This window comes from Typopeltis vanoorti, chromosome 7 (genome assembly GCF_054136105.1).
Source record: "Typopeltis vanoorti isolate ZY-2024b chromosome 7, IOZ_Tvanoo_1.0, whole genome shotgun sequence".
NCBI classification, from domain to species: Eukaryota; Metazoa; Arthropoda; class Arachnida; order Uropygi; family Thelyphonidae; genus Typopeltis; species Typopeltis vanoorti.
Window position 1 is genome coordinate 21,518,378 of NC_143555.1, and position 18,051 is coordinate 21,536,428.

General features: G+C 33.0%; 1 long non-coding RNA gene across 1 annotated transcript in view; it reads left to right on the forward strand.

Annotated features, from left to right (window-relative positions):
• The first annotated feature begins 6,476 nt into the window (after positions 1-6,476).
• Positions 6,477-18,051, forward strand: part of LOC150104527 (uncharacterized) — a 116,363-nt gene continuing 104,788 nt past the window's right edge. The window contains exon 1 of the long non-coding RNA XR_016548533.1: positions 6,477-6,576. This is a non-coding gene — a long non-coding RNA (uncharacterized LOC150104527). The remainder of the gene's footprint in view (positions 6,577-18,051) is intronic.

Below are 18,051 nucleotides of genomic sequence, written 5' to 3' on the forward strand. Positions count from 1 at the left end.
CTTAGTTGCCCAAAGGATTGAAATAGTTGGATTAAAATCAGGACACCGAGTTGTTGGTTCTGAATTTCCTACTCAAGAGAATCGTTATCGACATTCGCGCGTTACGGCGTTAGACAGGAATTGAACCAAAGCATTTTTTGTATTGTGACACGCGCTTCTATGGATTTCTGTCAATGTTTATATTTAAATATAAACATTGACAGAAATGTTTGTAAATGACAGAAATGACAATGTTTATATTTAAATATATTTAAATATTTATCAGACAAGAGCAGAAATATACATACTTGAATCATGCAAATATTTAACTCAAATGGTTTCGCCTCACTCATATATACTGCAATTTGGAATTACGGTCGAATCAGCTAAGGCAAATGAGACCACGGTGTTATGTATGTTAATTACGAATCTTTTTCTTTGTAAACGACGTGATGATTAAATGAATAGTGTTCAAAAGACTTCCAAGAAAGAAAGATTTATATTGGATTTAAGAAATGTGGCCTGCACTGTTGATATAAGGAAGGTTCTTGCTTCTTTGCTACATTTACCAAGTACAGATTACAACTGCATACAGCATCATCAACTACCGGTGAGAACCAGACTGAATAGCAATGGCATAGGAAGCTCAGTGTTGACTGGACTATAACTTCTCTCTACACTGTGAAGAGATTATTTTCTGATTCTCTGAACTGATTTATTTATGCTCGTCTAGGTAAGTGCTGGTATTTCAAAAAATGAACAATGCCATCGTACTTTTCTTGTACTTTAAGGTTCAGTGATTTTAGTTGCATTATTTTGCCATCCCTTACTTTGTTTGACATGAAATAGGTAATAAATTGGAACGGCAGCAGTGTGCCAATAGTCAGTAAAAGGATTCCCCACTAAAACTTATAAAAATTTCATCCTTATGGCTTTATCTCTAGAGTTTATGCCACAGTGATTTATTCTTAGTGCAATCTTCTTTAAAGCATTTTCTCAGCCCCAAAACCAATAATAAATCTCGCTTTTCCAGAAGGTAATACTGAAAGAGAAAATAAAAAGTTACTCGAGATGTTTTCTGCAAGCATATCTGCATCTGACTTGCTTCAACTTCGTTCTTTCTAAAGTAAGAAACGCGGAAGTGAAAAATACTATCAATTTATTAAGAAGCAGTGGTTACTTCGTTAACTTCTCCAGAGTCGTTATTTATAACCAAATGTTTTTAAAACGGTTACCACCATTAAAAACTGCAGTCTTTTCAAGATGTAAACTGGCGTTATCTATCCAATTACAGTCCACCCTAAAAAAAAAGTTGTGAACCACCCTCTACAGTGTTCTGCAACACATATGGAGCTCATTTTCAGCCACGTTGTTTGCTATTCGTGTGGTCCTATTAATAACCTGCCCTCAAGTTCACAAGATGTTAATTAAACTAAATGGAAAAATCAAAGGGGAAAGACGTGCCAACCAGAACCCATGCATTTACATTTCATTATTTGTTTCCTTTTTTAACACTGCAGTCTTGTAGTCTTCTTTTGCTGATCTTATTTATAATGTTTCCTAAATATTGAAATAAGGGTTCAAGGGGTGGCTCTTACATATATGTTTTGCATAACCGTCGTAAATATAAATCACATTATAGAGAATAGAAATTGAAAAATCAGTAATCTATCTTTTCTTTTCTCCTTCCTTTTTTATGTAACTCCCATTTACAAAAGGTTGTAACCCTGAAAGACGTTAGTGTCGAAAGCGGGCAAATATTTTTTTTTATTATTTATTAATTTTATAATTTTTTTAAATTGTATTGTATTGATTTGTTTTGATTGATTGTAGATTGTATATACGAATATTGTATTGATTTTAGCATATATCTGAAAACTCTACTAGAGACCAAACATGGAACGTTTTAAGTCAGTTCATGGACTCCAATAACTGGGCCAGAGTTATGACAGCGGGCGAAGAAATTAACCTCTCATGTAAAGACATTCATGTCCATGGCATGAATCGAACCTGAAGCCTATTAGTTAGTGAGTTGTTAACCTTGCCCAATCTTTCTTTCCATCAACTTTTTTGCTGAGAATGCATAGAAAGTTGTTCATAATTTATCTCTCTGTAAACTGCATGATACGTAAATGAACAGTGGGCACGTGTACCCTCTGGTTTGGTTCTGAATTTATAAAAGTGAATTAACATTCCATTTGTAAAACGCAGCTCACAGTATTGCTACAGATTCTTTCCTCTTCGTTATTTATATCTGAGTTAATCACAAAGAGTTACCACGGAGCAACTTACAAAAGGAAATCGATTTCTAAAAGAACCAAAAACAAATGTTAGCCTTCATGAGATTTGATACTTTAGAGCACATAGAGGCTCGACTTGAAACAACCAAAACAAGAGAAGCAACTCCTGCACTTCAGACTCGATGATGTATATGGTGAGGTGGTACAAGTAAGGTGTTTGAAGAAATAAATTTAAAATATTTTAAACATATTGAAAGTATATCACGAGGAAATAATTCTGAGCAAATTTTGGAACACGAGGTTTGTTAACTTATAGGAAACTGATTTTTTTTTTTGCTAGTCGCCGAGGGATTCGTTTATTACACAGCTTAGCAAAGGGGTCTTCAACCTTTCAGACAGTGCGAGCCGCATTAAAAATTCAAATGAAGCCTGCAGGCCACTAAGCTATATTGCGGTATTTAGAATTGTAAGATGCTTTCCAGATTCACAAGGAACGTAATGCATTTGATACTTTACCTAAAATCCTATAAAAATAAACAAGCTCAGCCTTAAGAGCGTAGTAGGAGCAGGTTTCATGATAAGTAAATAATTTAATGAAGAAAACATTCATTTTTTACAATGCCAATGCTTTTCCTTGACCAGCTTGTCGATGTTGGCATCAATGTTGGAAGTCGCTATACGCACAGTATTATTCTCGACATGTTGTTCCGTAATCTGAGTTCTTGTCTTAGACTTCACATGCTTCATTCTGGAGAAGAACTGCTCACATAAGTATGTGCTTCCTAACAAAGTGCACATCTTCAAAGCATGCCGACGAAGATTAGGGGATGCGTCCTCAGCAATCTAGTCTTTGTAAAATGTAAGCAAGGGCACATTGAATAATTTTTTTTTTTTCAAAGAAGAGTTATTTTGGAGTTCAAGCAGCTTAATTTGTACTAAGCCTGGCATTTCGGCAGTATTGACACTGAATGGCATTGAAAATAAATTTAAAGAAGACTGTTGGTTAAGAAAATCACTAAATCTCTCTTCGAACCCACTTCGCAACACGGCTAATTTTGTAGCGTATTCATCAAGAGACGAACAGTTGGACTCAGCGAGAAGCTGAAAATGAGTTGTCTTTTTTGTGAGTTGTGCCTCGCAAAGTTTGAACTTGGCCACAAAAGCTTTAATGTGATCAAACAGAGTGTGCAACAGTTGATATTTGGATTGTAGCCGAGTATTTAGGTCATTCAACGATATGTCGGTTACAAAGGCAAAGTCTGTCATCCACTTCGGATCGTTGAATTCCGCAATCGGCCTTCCCCTTGGTTTGCATGAACTGCTGCATTTTGCTCCTTAAGTCATGGATTCTTTTAAGAACCTTCCCTCTGGGAACCTAACCAACGCACATCACTATAATAAACCACATTGCTGTGATCCACTTCGCACTCTTGGGTCAAAAACTCTTGGAATGGAGGATGATTCAATCCTCTTTCCCTAATAATGTTGATGACAGTCACAATAATGTTCATGACATTCTCAAATCCAATAGTTTTCAAATACAAAATTCTCCTGGTGGATTAAAAGTGGTAATGGACAAAATCTGTTCCTTCTAGTTCCGGTTGGTTCTTTTCTAGCAGCGCAACAAACCCTTCGTTCCTTCCCACCATAGCAGGGGCACCATAAGTTACCATATCCTTGAGGTTGATTAAACTGAGGTCGAAACGCTGGAGCGTTTTTTGGCGGCTTCAAGAATATCAGTGCCTTTCGTCGTTCCCTTCATAGGTACGAACCATATCAGTTCTTCTGTCACAGTGAATTGTTAATTTAAGTTGTTTCAAATTGAAAACAACTTTAAAAATAAAAAGTGTTACATCATTTAGAGATGTCTTGTCTTTGGAAGCAAAATTAATTTTCATTTACGAAAATAGAAATACATTTCAGAAATTTGAGAATAACGGACAATTGTAGTTTAACGTATGAAATCGTGAATGGAGGAGAATAACCATAACACTTAAATATTCTAAAATCTGAATAGTGTTTGGAAAGGTTATACGTATTAGAGAAAGTTGAATGTAGAATATCTGGTTTACTACTGTTATTTTAATTCCTTGCGCACCTACAAATAATAAACACATCCTGCATGTATTTCTTTACATCTGGATTGGGATTACGGTAAACAGTCGACAACGGAAAATGGCAATGGATTCAGAGAATTTGTTGAGATAATTTTGGAAGAGTTTTTTTTTCCCGAATAATCTAGAAGGTTTTAATTCAAAAAATTAGCACACAATTGAAAGGCAGAGACGAGGGAAAAAAAAAAAAAAAAAAAAAAAAAAAAAAAAAAACCACCTCCTGAAAGATATCCGAAACGGATTAATGCGTTATGTTGAAATTTAAAATGTAACTTAGCAAAGAAAGATTCATCCTAAATTATTATGAAACATATATTTCTATTAAATAATATCAATATTACATTTATTATTATTACACGTTTCATTTCACAGTAATAAGAAATAGTGAGTAAGGTTTAATATTTTCTGCAACATTTGTAACTAGTAGAAAACAAAGCTTGTGTTTAATAGAGTTACACACAAATGTTGATGCTTGATGCTGAGAACACGAAGTGTCCATTAATCAACACACCCTTTCTATAACCTATCGCAGTCATTTCCTTCTTGTTAATCTGTGTAAGACGATGAGCTGGAGATTTGCTTTCAACCATTGCATTCTATAACGAAGATTATATTTCATGAAATAAATCTTTCCATTTGTTCTTTTCTTAGCATTCTTTGTTTAATAAACGACAAAGACACAAAATAAATCTTCAAAACAGATACCAGATATTGAAGTTTCAGGAACCAACACTTTAAAATATATTTAATTTTTTACCTTAAAAGTAATTCAGGTAACTGAAAAAGAACTGATTTTTTGAGGAATTGAATGTCAGTGCTCCAGAGCTCCCTTTGTCCGAAATGTTTGTCCCCTGGAGATTTTAGAGCTCCGTTAAAAATACGCCTCTTACAATGATACCAGCGTGTGCTACTGGAAACCCGAACACTCGGCATGGAGGTATCATTATTAACTTGCTTTGTAATTCCTGTATCTCGAATCTTGTAAAACCAGCGCCATAAATCTATGGAGTTCATTTTCAGCGGAGGAAAAGGTGAAATCACTTGGTGAATATAAAGCAAGTTAATAATGATACCTCCATGCCGAGTGTTCAGGTTAGTATTTCTGAGATAATTTAATCGAATCATTTCATTAGTTTTCGGTTATTTTTCAATAAAATAAGTAAATCATGAAATACATGGTAGCTATCCGAAAATAATTTTAATATATTCACATTTTTCATGAATTTTATACCTCCGTTTCCTTATAATAGACTCGCAATAAATTATACCCCCTCCGCCTCTTCACGTCGCATCTCGTAATCGAAAATGGAGAAATATTTTTCCTTTTAATTTTTTAGATGCATTTATACCTATTTTCTAATTTAATCAATCAAATCTTATATACACACTACCATCAATAAAACCCTTAAGTTAATTACTATTTCTGCAAATATTCAATAGTTTATTTAATAATATTTTTAATTACATTTAAATCCTCGTAAAGTTTAGAAAAAGCTTTACACCATTTAGAGATCATTCCGTTAATTTTCACAATAATTATAATTATAAGCAAATATAAACATTTAAGTAAATAATTACTAGTGCCCAGTACTGTACTTTCATTTCTATTTAAAGTGTAGAAATGGAAATAGCATGCAAATATATCTGTAAAAAATAAAAATTCCTTTGGGATTATTTCCTTTTTTTTTTTTATTCGACTAGTTTCCTCAAAGTCGCAATAAATTAGACTCTTTAGTTGCAAAAATTCACTGGAAAGTTGCAAACTTTCCAATGAAATGATCAAAATATTACTTCAAAATCAGTTACAACCGATATGCAATTTCTACTCATGCTGTACCTTTACATTTCTCTTGAAGCACTTCTTTGGCAGTTTGTATAATTTATGTCAGGCGCGTGCTGCGCCACGCACAATAGCGCGCGCTTTACACTCAGTTTCATTATAGTTTTCGTGTACAGAACCGAGAGAAAGCGTTGTTGTGCAAACTTGGAATTAGAAACAGCAATGAAAGGCGGAAGAAAGAAGAAAATGTGTTGTTTAATTTTTTAAAATTGTGTTCTCATGTAGATTTGTAATATTTTTAGTGACGTTTCATTTAAGGAGTTTCTTTACCAGGATTTCAAGTAATATCGTGAAGAGTTAAAAGTGCGATTATTATTGTAAATAGGCGCTCTCTATAATAATACATTAAATGAATTATAATATGGACAGATCGGGAAGATTTTGTGGATGGCTAATGTGAACCGTAAGTTATATTTTATGAATCTTTTTTTACCTTTATTAAAAATAGACACAGCTTGTTATTAAAAACAAAAAATAGCCTTTTTCTAGTGTAGTGGAAGAATGATAATGTAACTTTGTGACTATAACGCATATATTTTAACGTAGTGATTTCTCCAAGGCTGCTGTGTTTAGAATATTATCATTATTCGTGACACCTTCAAGGAGTCCCAAGACTCATCGTGGGAGGACACCTACTATACAACTGTTTCACCACTACACCGAACTTCTACCAATCATCTCTATCAACGCCATCTATCGCCCACCACAACCAGTATTTTTTGTCCGTAAATTGGGTGTGTTCTGAAAGAACAATTTGTCTCTGTATGCAGGAAGAAAAACTCGTTTTTCCTGGAGAAAAAACCTTGCTACCCCCTTAAGATTGGCTAACTCACCTTTATTGAAAAAGTTCACATAAAGATTACTCCTGTCGCGACGAGAATCGAACTTAGGCCTATTCCAATCGAAGAGCACATCGTGTAGTCGTTCTTCCAATTGCGCTATGGAGGCGCTTAAATATTTATTTATTTTGTAATTCTTATTTTAAATGTCTTCTTCTTACATTACAAACAGAGCCGTCTATCAATATCTCTGAACTTCTTCCTTGAACAGAAATACCAGTCATTTAGAAATTTCATTAACACAGCTTTTCATACCGGTCACAATCCCCATTTTCGTGGAGGTTGTGACCTGTATGATAACATGTGCATGGATGAATGAATATTTTTAAATATTGGATTAATCATCTCATAATTTCACTCCTAAATTCACTTTCTGATATCGTGTGACATATCTTCATTTTTGTAAAGGGAGCAATGAGTTAAATGAACGGTAGCATACATAACTCTACATTTTCATTTACAAATTAAATCAAAGAGTATTTGCGAATTACCACAACAAATTACTGGACTCCAAATATAGTTTCTTAAAATTTTAATTTAGAGAAATTTCTTGTTGATTACAAATGATAATGTTAAAAATTTGTTTATTTGCATTTATAGTGTGAACCTGAGCCAACTCATGATAGGGTAACGATTCCTTCGATGTGTATCAGATAAACAATATATAGTCCTGACACCCAAGGGGGATCATTTAATTTTGTGAAAAGTCCTTGAGCCTTAAGAACTATCCTCCACTTTTTAAAGTCAGAGGCTTGACCAATCCTTTTCTTATTTTCTGTAAGTCTGCATAATCTAAAATTTACTGCAGTGTGATTTTAGATGTCGTACCCTTCAAGACAAGTTTCAAATTTTTTATACGAGTAGTTGCATAATTTTTATTTTTACTGTAATTAATTATTATTATTTTTAAACAAGCTGTCTTGTAATTTCCTGGAATTTACCTCTTCCTGTGATAAGATTTCCCATGGTCTGTTGATATATCTTTGGATTGCGCCTTTCTGGACTTTACCTTAGATTAATCTTGTATTGTGTACAAGGATTTAAAAAAATCCTTACAACAGTTGTAGACAAGACAAAATGCAAATTCTTTTTCTAATTTTCACATGAGTAGTAACCACATAACAGATATAAACATCACTAGTTCGTAGTTGTCTGCAGTGAGAGTCCTCTTAATAATCTTAAAGGAAAGTGTAACGAACTTAAAATGCCAATTGATTAGCCTTTCTTGATTGAGGATATTGAATGATTTTTAAATTAGGTTTTGTCTGTTTGCTTCACTAATATTCAGGACAGTTTAATACTAATCGTAATATTGAAAAATCTAATGTTTTCCCTATTTTTGAATATCTTTGTAAAGATCACTATTTATGTATCATACATCACGAGGTGCCTACCTATAGTACAATATTCCAATGATTTGATTAAGAAGAATAGCGGTTAGTTTAAGTATTATAATGACTAAGGAATATGATTTAGTACATTTTCCAGCCACTGCAGGATTCGAATAAGTAGTCACAGAATAAAAGATGAAAAGCCAGCCATCACGGAACGTAGAATAAAAATATTAATAATCATGGTCATGATAAATTATCAACTTAAGAGCCGCCAGGTTTGAGATTTGAACCCCACGTGGGTTTGCGTTAAAATAAGTGCTTGTCGAAATAACAGCTGTGTATTCGTTTTCAGGCCTTTCCGATTGAAACAAATGGGAGTGAATATGAATTACTTGACTAAGACGGGGTCACTAATAAATTTGACATGGAAGGAGTAGTTTATGGCGCAGTAGAATCAATGAAGGCAGGTGACCAGTAATATCTTGTAGGAGTCTTTGTTTCGGCCACTGCCAGTTAAATTGAACACGCAAATAATGTTATAAGGATATTTATGGGAGAATATCCAGATTTTAATTATGCAAGACAAGAGAGGACGATTAATAGTAGTAAGTTTAATGTGGCGAAATGTAAGATACACTAATGGAATTGGAATAGGTAAATTGAAGATGCTCACGATTTGGAGGTGATAATGGATGGGGGGGGATTTTAAGCTATATTGCCTATACGTGAGCGTAATTCAATAAGTTCAGTACTGTGGAACAAAGAATGTACCCCTCTTTTATTTGATTCCTGTATAAGAGCAATTGTCTTTTGAAGATATTTACATCCTTACTCATAACAGCCTCCGGGAATAGGATTTTAGCTACAGTCCTCTGCTACACCATCAATAACCTCCCGATATCTATCCTATATGTACTACTCAAAAATGCGCAGATCAATAAGAGAACGGACAGATTTATAGGCACAGTCTATCAAAATCATTTTTATTGGATTCAAACGATATTGATATCGTAGATTGCTTCTGAAAATAATACGTGTACAATTTACATACTACGAAATAAATTAAGCATCATCACAAAATTCCTTAATTTTGGAATTTCTTATTAGAGAAAATGCTTCTCTATCAGGTTGTGAGTGGGCTGACGATTTTTACTCTTATTCATTTTTATACTTATTTAAAAATTTACCTGGTCCGGAAACCGTGCTCAAGAGACCAAAAACGAAATTTTTTCAAGCTACTGCAGCCTGTAATAAACGTAGGATTGAGTCTCGCAAGTGGAGATGAAATTCATTTAAGACACAAGAAATTTCATACACCCTTGACCATACGCCTGGTTGGCCAAGTGGAGAGCGGATACGCTCCCCACTCAGCCAACCAGGCCGACAACGGCTAGGTACTGAGAAAGATGTAATGTTTTATTTAGAATCAAAAAAGTCTTTCCAATTTTAGGGAATGAGAGTTTCCACTAGTTCACAATTCCTGTTTGACTATTTTAAACATTTTTAATAGTAGTGTGTTAGCAAAAATTACTCGTGATATCAGTAAATCTATATGCTTCAGTTGCATTACTTCACTACCGATTCAAGAAAGATTTGCTACAAATTGTAGCAGGACACGCTTATAAAATGTGTCAGCAAATCAAATTGATTTCTCCAGGTTGGCTTTAAAGCAGAAATAGTCGAAGTCTGTCTGTTAGCTATTTTAAAACGCACGTGTATTTTTCCTTCGATCCTAATTAACTGCCTCCTTATTAGCAAGTAGCTGACTCAGTTGCGAAAGATAAATGTTTGCTCATTTTCCTTTAGTCCTTACTTTTTCTTTTTCTTTCTTTCTTTCTTCTTAGAATAAAACGGATTTGTTCATGCTTGCATTCCACCCAGAAACGTTAATAGCCGCTAATCACTCTTCGTGACTTGCTCCTTTAAAAGTACTTCAATTACCCATACATCGCATCCTCTCCTCATTACTTGGACTGCTTAGAAAAGCGAAGAAAAATGAAACTTCACTTTAACGACATCAAAAGAAGCTGCTCAGTTCTGATGGAAACAAGAACTACCTGAATTACCTGCTTCGGCAAAAACAGATTTAATGAGTTCCTTGTCTTTCTTATAGCACAAGTCCAATAGTGTGCAGTTACACCATTCCCCAAGGCAAAATACAAGCAAAGGACTTCATTCACTTGATTCTGCTAAATCATGTACTGATTTGTTTTGTTCACAAACAAGGCTAGGAAAAATTCAAGAGCGGAAAGGCAAACAATGACTTTTCAAAAAAAAAAAAAAAATTGAAAGATTCGAATAGATAACCTTTCCGCTTTGTTGTGAATAAACTTATTCTTTCGCTATGTCGTTATTAAGGCAAGCTATAATAAAACTCAAAGGCAATAAAATTTTAAACTCAAGAATCAAATACTTCACCGTTCTTTAAGAGCGAACTTAGGCACATTATATTAATATGCATGATGATTGTCTTGGAGCATATTAACATAAGTTTTCTCTTTATTCTCATCATCATCATCATCATCATCATAACGCTAATTACGGATATAGACCATATTGGTGTTCCGGTCTTATTATCCATCCAATATCCTTTTTTTGAGGTCTACCCTGCCTTTTCCTTGTAATTGGCTTATATTTTAGTATTTGATTAGGATATCGGGTGTTGGCCATTCGGTTTACATGCTCTATCCATTTTTGTTTATAATTGTTTAGTTTTTCTTCTTTTGATTTTGTTTTCAGTTCTTTTAAAATGTCTTTGTTCCTTTTTTGGTCTAATAATGTGTATTTTGCAGTTCTTCTCATAATTCTCATTTCACTTGTTTTTATTCTTTCTTTATCTTGTTTATTTATTGCCCAAGTTTCACTGCCATATAATAATTTGGGCACTGCTAAAGTAGTGTATATTTTCAAGCGTGTTTCTTTTTTGTACTATATTTGGATTGAGTGTTTTATTTATCAGGCCTATAATCGATAAAAATTTTGAAGTTTTAATTTTATGTCTTTTTCTCCTTCATATAATATTTCACATCCAAGATAACTGAAAGTATTTATCTGTCGTATTATTTTATTATCAATAACTATTTTATTTCTAATTGGAGTTTGTCCACAAAATGCCATTGTTTTAGTTTTATCAGTGGAAAGTTTCATTCCAAACTGTTCTACTATAATGTTTAAATTATATGTTTCTCTTTGTAAATTATCTTCCTTATCTGATATTATTACCTGATCATCTGCAAATAAAAACGTATTTATTTTGTTATTCCGGGAAATTTCTATACCTGGAATGTTTAAGGTGTTCCATTGTATTAATATTTCATTAATGTAAATATCGAAAAGTGTTGGAGACAGAGGGCATCCCTGTCTTCAGGGGGTGTTTAACCCGTCGATCGCGATCGACCGGTCGATCGCGGAGCGATTTTTAGTCGATCTCTTGTGTATCCCGCCTTACTTACAAATTTAATTAAAACAGAAAACATAATATTTTATTTATCATTAATTTGCATTATTTTTAATTCGCTTTAAGTGTAATGCTATTGTTTATTTATTTTTCGTTAAAATTGTTAAATCAGTAATTTTCTTATAAGTCCGGGTAAATGAAATAATTTGGATCAGTGAAAGTCAAACAGTGAGCCGAGTGAATACGATTATAAGCCAAGTGTAAGAACTCGAGTGTAGCTTAGATATTAAATATTCCAAAGTACATTACATCGATTTTTTAGTTTGGTTACGTCCCATGTGAATATTGTAAAAAAATAAACTTTGTTTGTCTCGGTATAGTTTGTATTAGATGTTTTTGTAAATAACTCTTTTGTAGCTAACTGTATATACTGCTTAAATAATAATATGTTATAGTGTTAAAAACAAAGGCAATGTTTTTGTCGCGGAAACAGTATATGGTGGCATTAGATAGATTGTTATTTTTGAAACTTGTATGTATGAGAAAGGCTTGCAGGCTCTAAGTATAAATATCTCCGAAGTCAGTCAGAAAGAGTTCAATCAACTTTCCGATGGCCGGCAACTTACAATCAAAAGAAAGCGGAGGAGAACAAAAGGCGTGCCGAACTTGAAACTTAAGATGAAAGACTCGTACCGATTCTTTGGGGGTTTGCCAAACTTCATGTGAGGTCTCAGAGGAGGCCTAATAAATAGGGGCTGAAGCAAGCAGTAGGGGTCCCGGTTCCAGAATCGCTGTCAGAGAGGAGGCCGCCCCGTCCAGAGTCGCCGTCTGAGAGACTGCCCAGATCCACGTTGCTTGGTTGAGGAGTTTCCCGCTTCCAGAAAGGAGCTTCTCGGTTCGAGACATCGCTAGAGAGGGAGACTACTTCTAGGTCACAGACAAGGTTTCAAATTGTCGAAAGGAAGAGTTCCAATTGCTGGAGAAAAGTTTCCAGGCCAGGTTAATGTCAGACATTCACCAGTGTGTTGCGTTTTCATTACTATTTGATGAATCAAACGACGTCACTGATATTGCTCAGTTAATGGTAATTATTCGTGGTATTTCAAGATTATTCAAGTAAAGAAGAACTTTTGAAAATTATGCCATTATTGGGAAGGACTAGGGGAGAAGACATTTTTTCGGCATTTGATGAATTTGTGAAACAACACAAACTTCCGCTTTTTAAACTTTTGTCTATTACTACTAATGATGTTCCTGCAATGCTAGGTAATAAATCAGGCTTCATTTCATTATGTAAAAACGATGACCAATATCCAGATTTTTTAACGTACCACTGTATTATTCACCAACAAGTACTGTGTAGTAAAAGATTAAACACAAAAGTTGTTTTGGATATTACATTTAAAACTGTAAATTCTGTTCGAGGAAAAGCCCTGCAACGGCAGTTATTTAAATTACAAGCAGGTGATGATAGGGAACTTCTGTTGTACAATAATGTTCGCTGGCTCAGCAGAAGTCAATTTTTAGAAACATTTCTTGTATTAATTAACGATATAAATTTTTTTCTTGATTAAAAAGGAGATATTTATCCACAATTGAGTGATAAAAGATAGTTGTTACACTTATAATTTTTAGTAGATTTCTGTAAGAAATTAAGCAATTTAAATTTAGACTTACAAAGTAGAGATAAAAATTTAATTCACATGTTAAGTTCAATAAAAACTTTCCAATAATACTTACTTTTATTAAAGAAAAATATAAATGACCGCGAATTTAGACATCTCCCATATTTATTAAAAATTTTTGAACAAAATAAAGAAATGCTCCGCTATGATTTGAAAGAATTTATTCGTGAAATGGAATTAGTTAAGGAAGAAATAAATTCAAGATTTAAAGATTTTAATAAAACCGAAATGATTGTATCTTTTATCAATAATCCATTTCAAGAAAACGTGAACATCACAGAAATTTCGAATAAAATTAGTGGGCTGTTTGATATAAACCAAGCTGAAGTAGAATTTGAGATAATAAACATTCAGAATAGTTTACATTTTAAATCAATCTACAATGAAGTCATTTGGAAGTAAGCAGATGAAAAATTCCCAATATTCACTGATATTACGCGAAAAATTCTGTCATGTTTCGGATCGACATACTTGTCAGAATCCGCTTTTTCAAATATGACCGTCGTAAAAAATCAATTAAGAAACCAAATCACAAATGATCATTTGGATGATTTTCTGTGATTGGCCACTTCTTCATATCAACTTGACTATGAAAATATTGCCAGGTCCAAACAATGCCAAATTTCACATTAACTTTTTTTTTTAATCAACCAGGATTTCCTGTAACTTGTGAGTTTGTAATCAATTGGTTGATTTTAACTTCGGTTTTGCAAAATAGAGAAATAAATATTTTATTCTAATATATATACATATTTTTTTGTTGTATTAAAATATTTGTTGTATTAAAATAATTAAAAGTGATAAATAAATTTTTAAATATACAAATAAAGTTTTTAGTTGTGCATTTTTTTTAGTTGTTTATTTTTAGTTGTTTATTTGTGCGTAATCAGATATCAGGTTGGGGGAACGTGATCTATATAAGAGAGTAGATCGCCGAATAACTTATATATAAAAGAGTAGATCGCTGAATAACGTTTTATAGAAAAGTAGCTCGCGTAGTAAAAAATGTTGAACACCACTGACTGTTTTACTCTTTGGTTTATAGATGGTTTTTCAGACATTTTTATATTTATTTTTATTTTTATTTCATTATCTTTGTATATATTCAATATTGCATGTAGTAAAATATTAGGTATATTTATTGTTTGTAATATATCAAACAATTTATATCTTTTTACTTTTTCAAAGGTTTTTTGTAATCTATAAACAAAAGACAAGTCTCTAAATTAAATTCTCTTCTTTTTTTTTCTTTAAGCAGTTTTAAACAGAAAGCTGCATCTATTATAGAGGGTCTTTTTCTAAATCAATTTTGACATTCTAATAATATTTTTTTCACTGTATATTTTCAGTTTTTCGTTAAGTATTCTACTATATATTTGGTAGCATGTATTCAGTTGTATTCCATTCTATTGGTATTTGTCCATTTGTATATATTTTATCAAAAAAGTTTAATAATCTTTGATGAAATCGTTTTCCAAACTTATATAGTTCAGAGTTTATCCCATCTTCTCCTGCTGATTTGCCATTTTTTTTATTTTGTTTAGGTTGTCCTTTATCTCTTTCATTATTATTATATTATTTAAAGTGTTTTGTAAGTTTCTGGTGTAATTATTTTTGATGCCGGTATTTTCCGTCCAAACATCTGTCAAGTAATCCAAGAATTCTTTTACATCTATTTCATAATTTATATTTGCAGTTTCTTTTATATCTGCATTCATGTGTTTTAGTATGTTGTACACAAGAGGACAAAAATCAATAATAGACTACTTTATTGCAAATAAAAAAGCAGCAAACCTCTTCCTAGAATCAGAAGATCCAGAGCTAAGAAAATTGATGACAAAAGAATTAGCTGAAGCCTTTCGTCTCATTGAAGCAGGATTTGCTAAGCTCGAAGAGCAAGATCCTAACATTCAGCGGTTTACAAAGGTTTACAGTGCAGTTAGTGAGAATCAGCTGCTGCAAGCCATTTATGAGGAAGAAAAGAAAAAGCTGTGCAGACAACCCTAGATACCTTTTTCGAGAAACCGACTTCAGTGGTTTAAGCTCCCCTCCTCCAGAAACAGAATCAAATCCTGATTCACCAGGTCCATCTTCTCTAGCAGCATCTCCATTGTCATCTTCCGAATAATGTTAGCCTACCTTCTTGCCTCAGAAATGTCCCTTCCAGTAAGCAAGACAATTCATGCAACCTTTAATATTCTTTCTTCAAATTTCTCCTATCTAAACTTTTTGTATGAAGCTTTTACTTTTATGTTCTGTTTGAAATAAAAGAAAGAGCGCAATAGTTTCTGTAAATTATTATTACAGTACAGGGGTATTATTATTATTATTATTATTATTATTATTATTATTATTATTATTATTATTATTATTATTATAGTATTACACTGTATTATTATTACCACATAGGAGCCATTATAGTATTGTTATTATTATTACCACATATGAACTGTTCATCAGAGATCCGATGTTACATACAAATTCGACTTAAAGAGGTTCTCAGGAACCTATCTCGTTCGTAACCCAGGGAACCCCTGTATAAGCATAACGGTTTTGCATTTTCTATTTAATGAATGATCAACAGTGAACGGAATTAAGAGAAAATGTTTGTATGGACAAAAAATGACCATTCATCATATGAAACTACAGGACGTAAAATAAATCACAAAATGATTCCATTACTGGAAAATGCCAGCGTTTTCCAGTAATGTGCTAATGGAAGCAATTATTGGAACATTACTGAATGGTTTCGATGTTTTCTTACTAATGAGAACATCAATTTTTGCCTGGTATGTTAAGTGCTTCACATAAAAACGATTCGAATTTTGGTAAACGATTCGAATTTTGGTAAACCATTCGAATTTAATAATAAATTTACCATAGTTTTGTTTTAGTTTCTTTAATTCATTATTAAATAAATTTAGAATAAAATATTAGGGATACCTTTGTGCGTTTGGAAGGTATTGCATGCTTCTATGAAGAGAATGTCGGTTACCATATTAAGAAACATTGATTTAGAGAACAACTATGGATATGAGCGTTTAAAGAATTGTGTAAAGAAACACACTACATTAGCAGCAATCAAAATATGCGCCATACACATATTAGTGGAAAGATATGAATTCTTATAGAGGAACTTATAGAATTACTATTCGATATAATTGGTGTTACTGAAATGATGAAACACATATTCGTATTGTAATTAACAAATACAAGGATATGATATATTCACGTAATGATGATTAAGAACAGAAATGAGTGACTGTAGTCTTAAAAACCAAAAAAAAAATAATAATCTTCTTGATTGATAAGTACTTTCAAGTAGAAGTGATGCGGGCAGTCATCCAAAGTGGGGGAATTGGACACTGAGATTTAGTTGTGTCTATGAAGAAGTGGAGAAAGTATTCGATGCATAGAAGGAATTCGATGCATAGAAGCTGACAGGGAAAAACAGATTAAAAGTTGGTCCTTATTGGAGATCTAAACAACACAGTAGCGAATGAAAAAAAAAACCGTTTTACTAGGTTTTCCTAAATATAGTGTTTATGTATTGTATTAATCCTCGTTTCTTGAAATAAGTTTGAATTTTATAGTATTACTCACATAAATGTGATCATTCTGCCTGTATGCTAAACACATTCATTGTTTCTGGTTTTGCCTTTTTTAAAAATGTCTGTTCCAAAAGCCAGTTAGTTTTGTCTGGAAAACGGTGACCTATATATCAAATAACAAAAAAAAATTATATATATTTCGAAAAGATGAAGTCTTATTCTAATTTAAGTAATTTTGGCAATGTGGACTGATTCCTAGGAATACAGAAGCTCAGACTAGAAAATTTAAAAGATGTGCATAGACAACAATGATGCTATTAGCGACTGAATGAAACAACCATATATCACACCAGCCACCCGTCTGGACTGAACCCACATTGATTCAAATTTCTGCATAAAAACCTTCAAGGGAGGGACGATGTGAGTCCCCTTGATGCTCTGTATCCAGTTCTTTCATTAGCAGGAAAAATTAGCTGGAGTAAATTATAATTCTAATCACTGCATGCGATGGACAAGCCAGTATGACAGGAAACTACGGAATTTGTGTTAGCTGTATCATTCACCAGTTTACTGGAGAATATCTCACTCGAAATGCAATTTAATGCTCACGTGTGTTGCTCGCTCTCGTATTCATAATGACATTACGTGTCATTATGAATACGAGAGCGAGCGGTTAGGTTACGTTAGCAAATACGAGAGTATTTGCTAACGTAACCTAACCTTCATTTTAGTATGGGTTGCGACCTCAAACGTCAACTTTCATTTCTTCTCTTTTTTTTTGGCTTTTATTTAAACGAAACATGAAAATGTCATAAATATATCGGTAATGTTGATCAAATAAACTGAGGTGTATAAACCTTTCAAACATTTTGTTATTTTAATGAAACCTAGCGTTTAGAATGAAATATTTGTGGCATTCTTCGATTGAACTATCAAGATCAGGGTCACACTTCTTTGCCCGTCTACCGCTTCAAGAGTTTCTTAACTTTTTATCGACCCCCTCTATTTTACTATTACATAATTTTAATATTAAATAATATGTATGTTGATGAATTTTAGAACTTTAACGCTC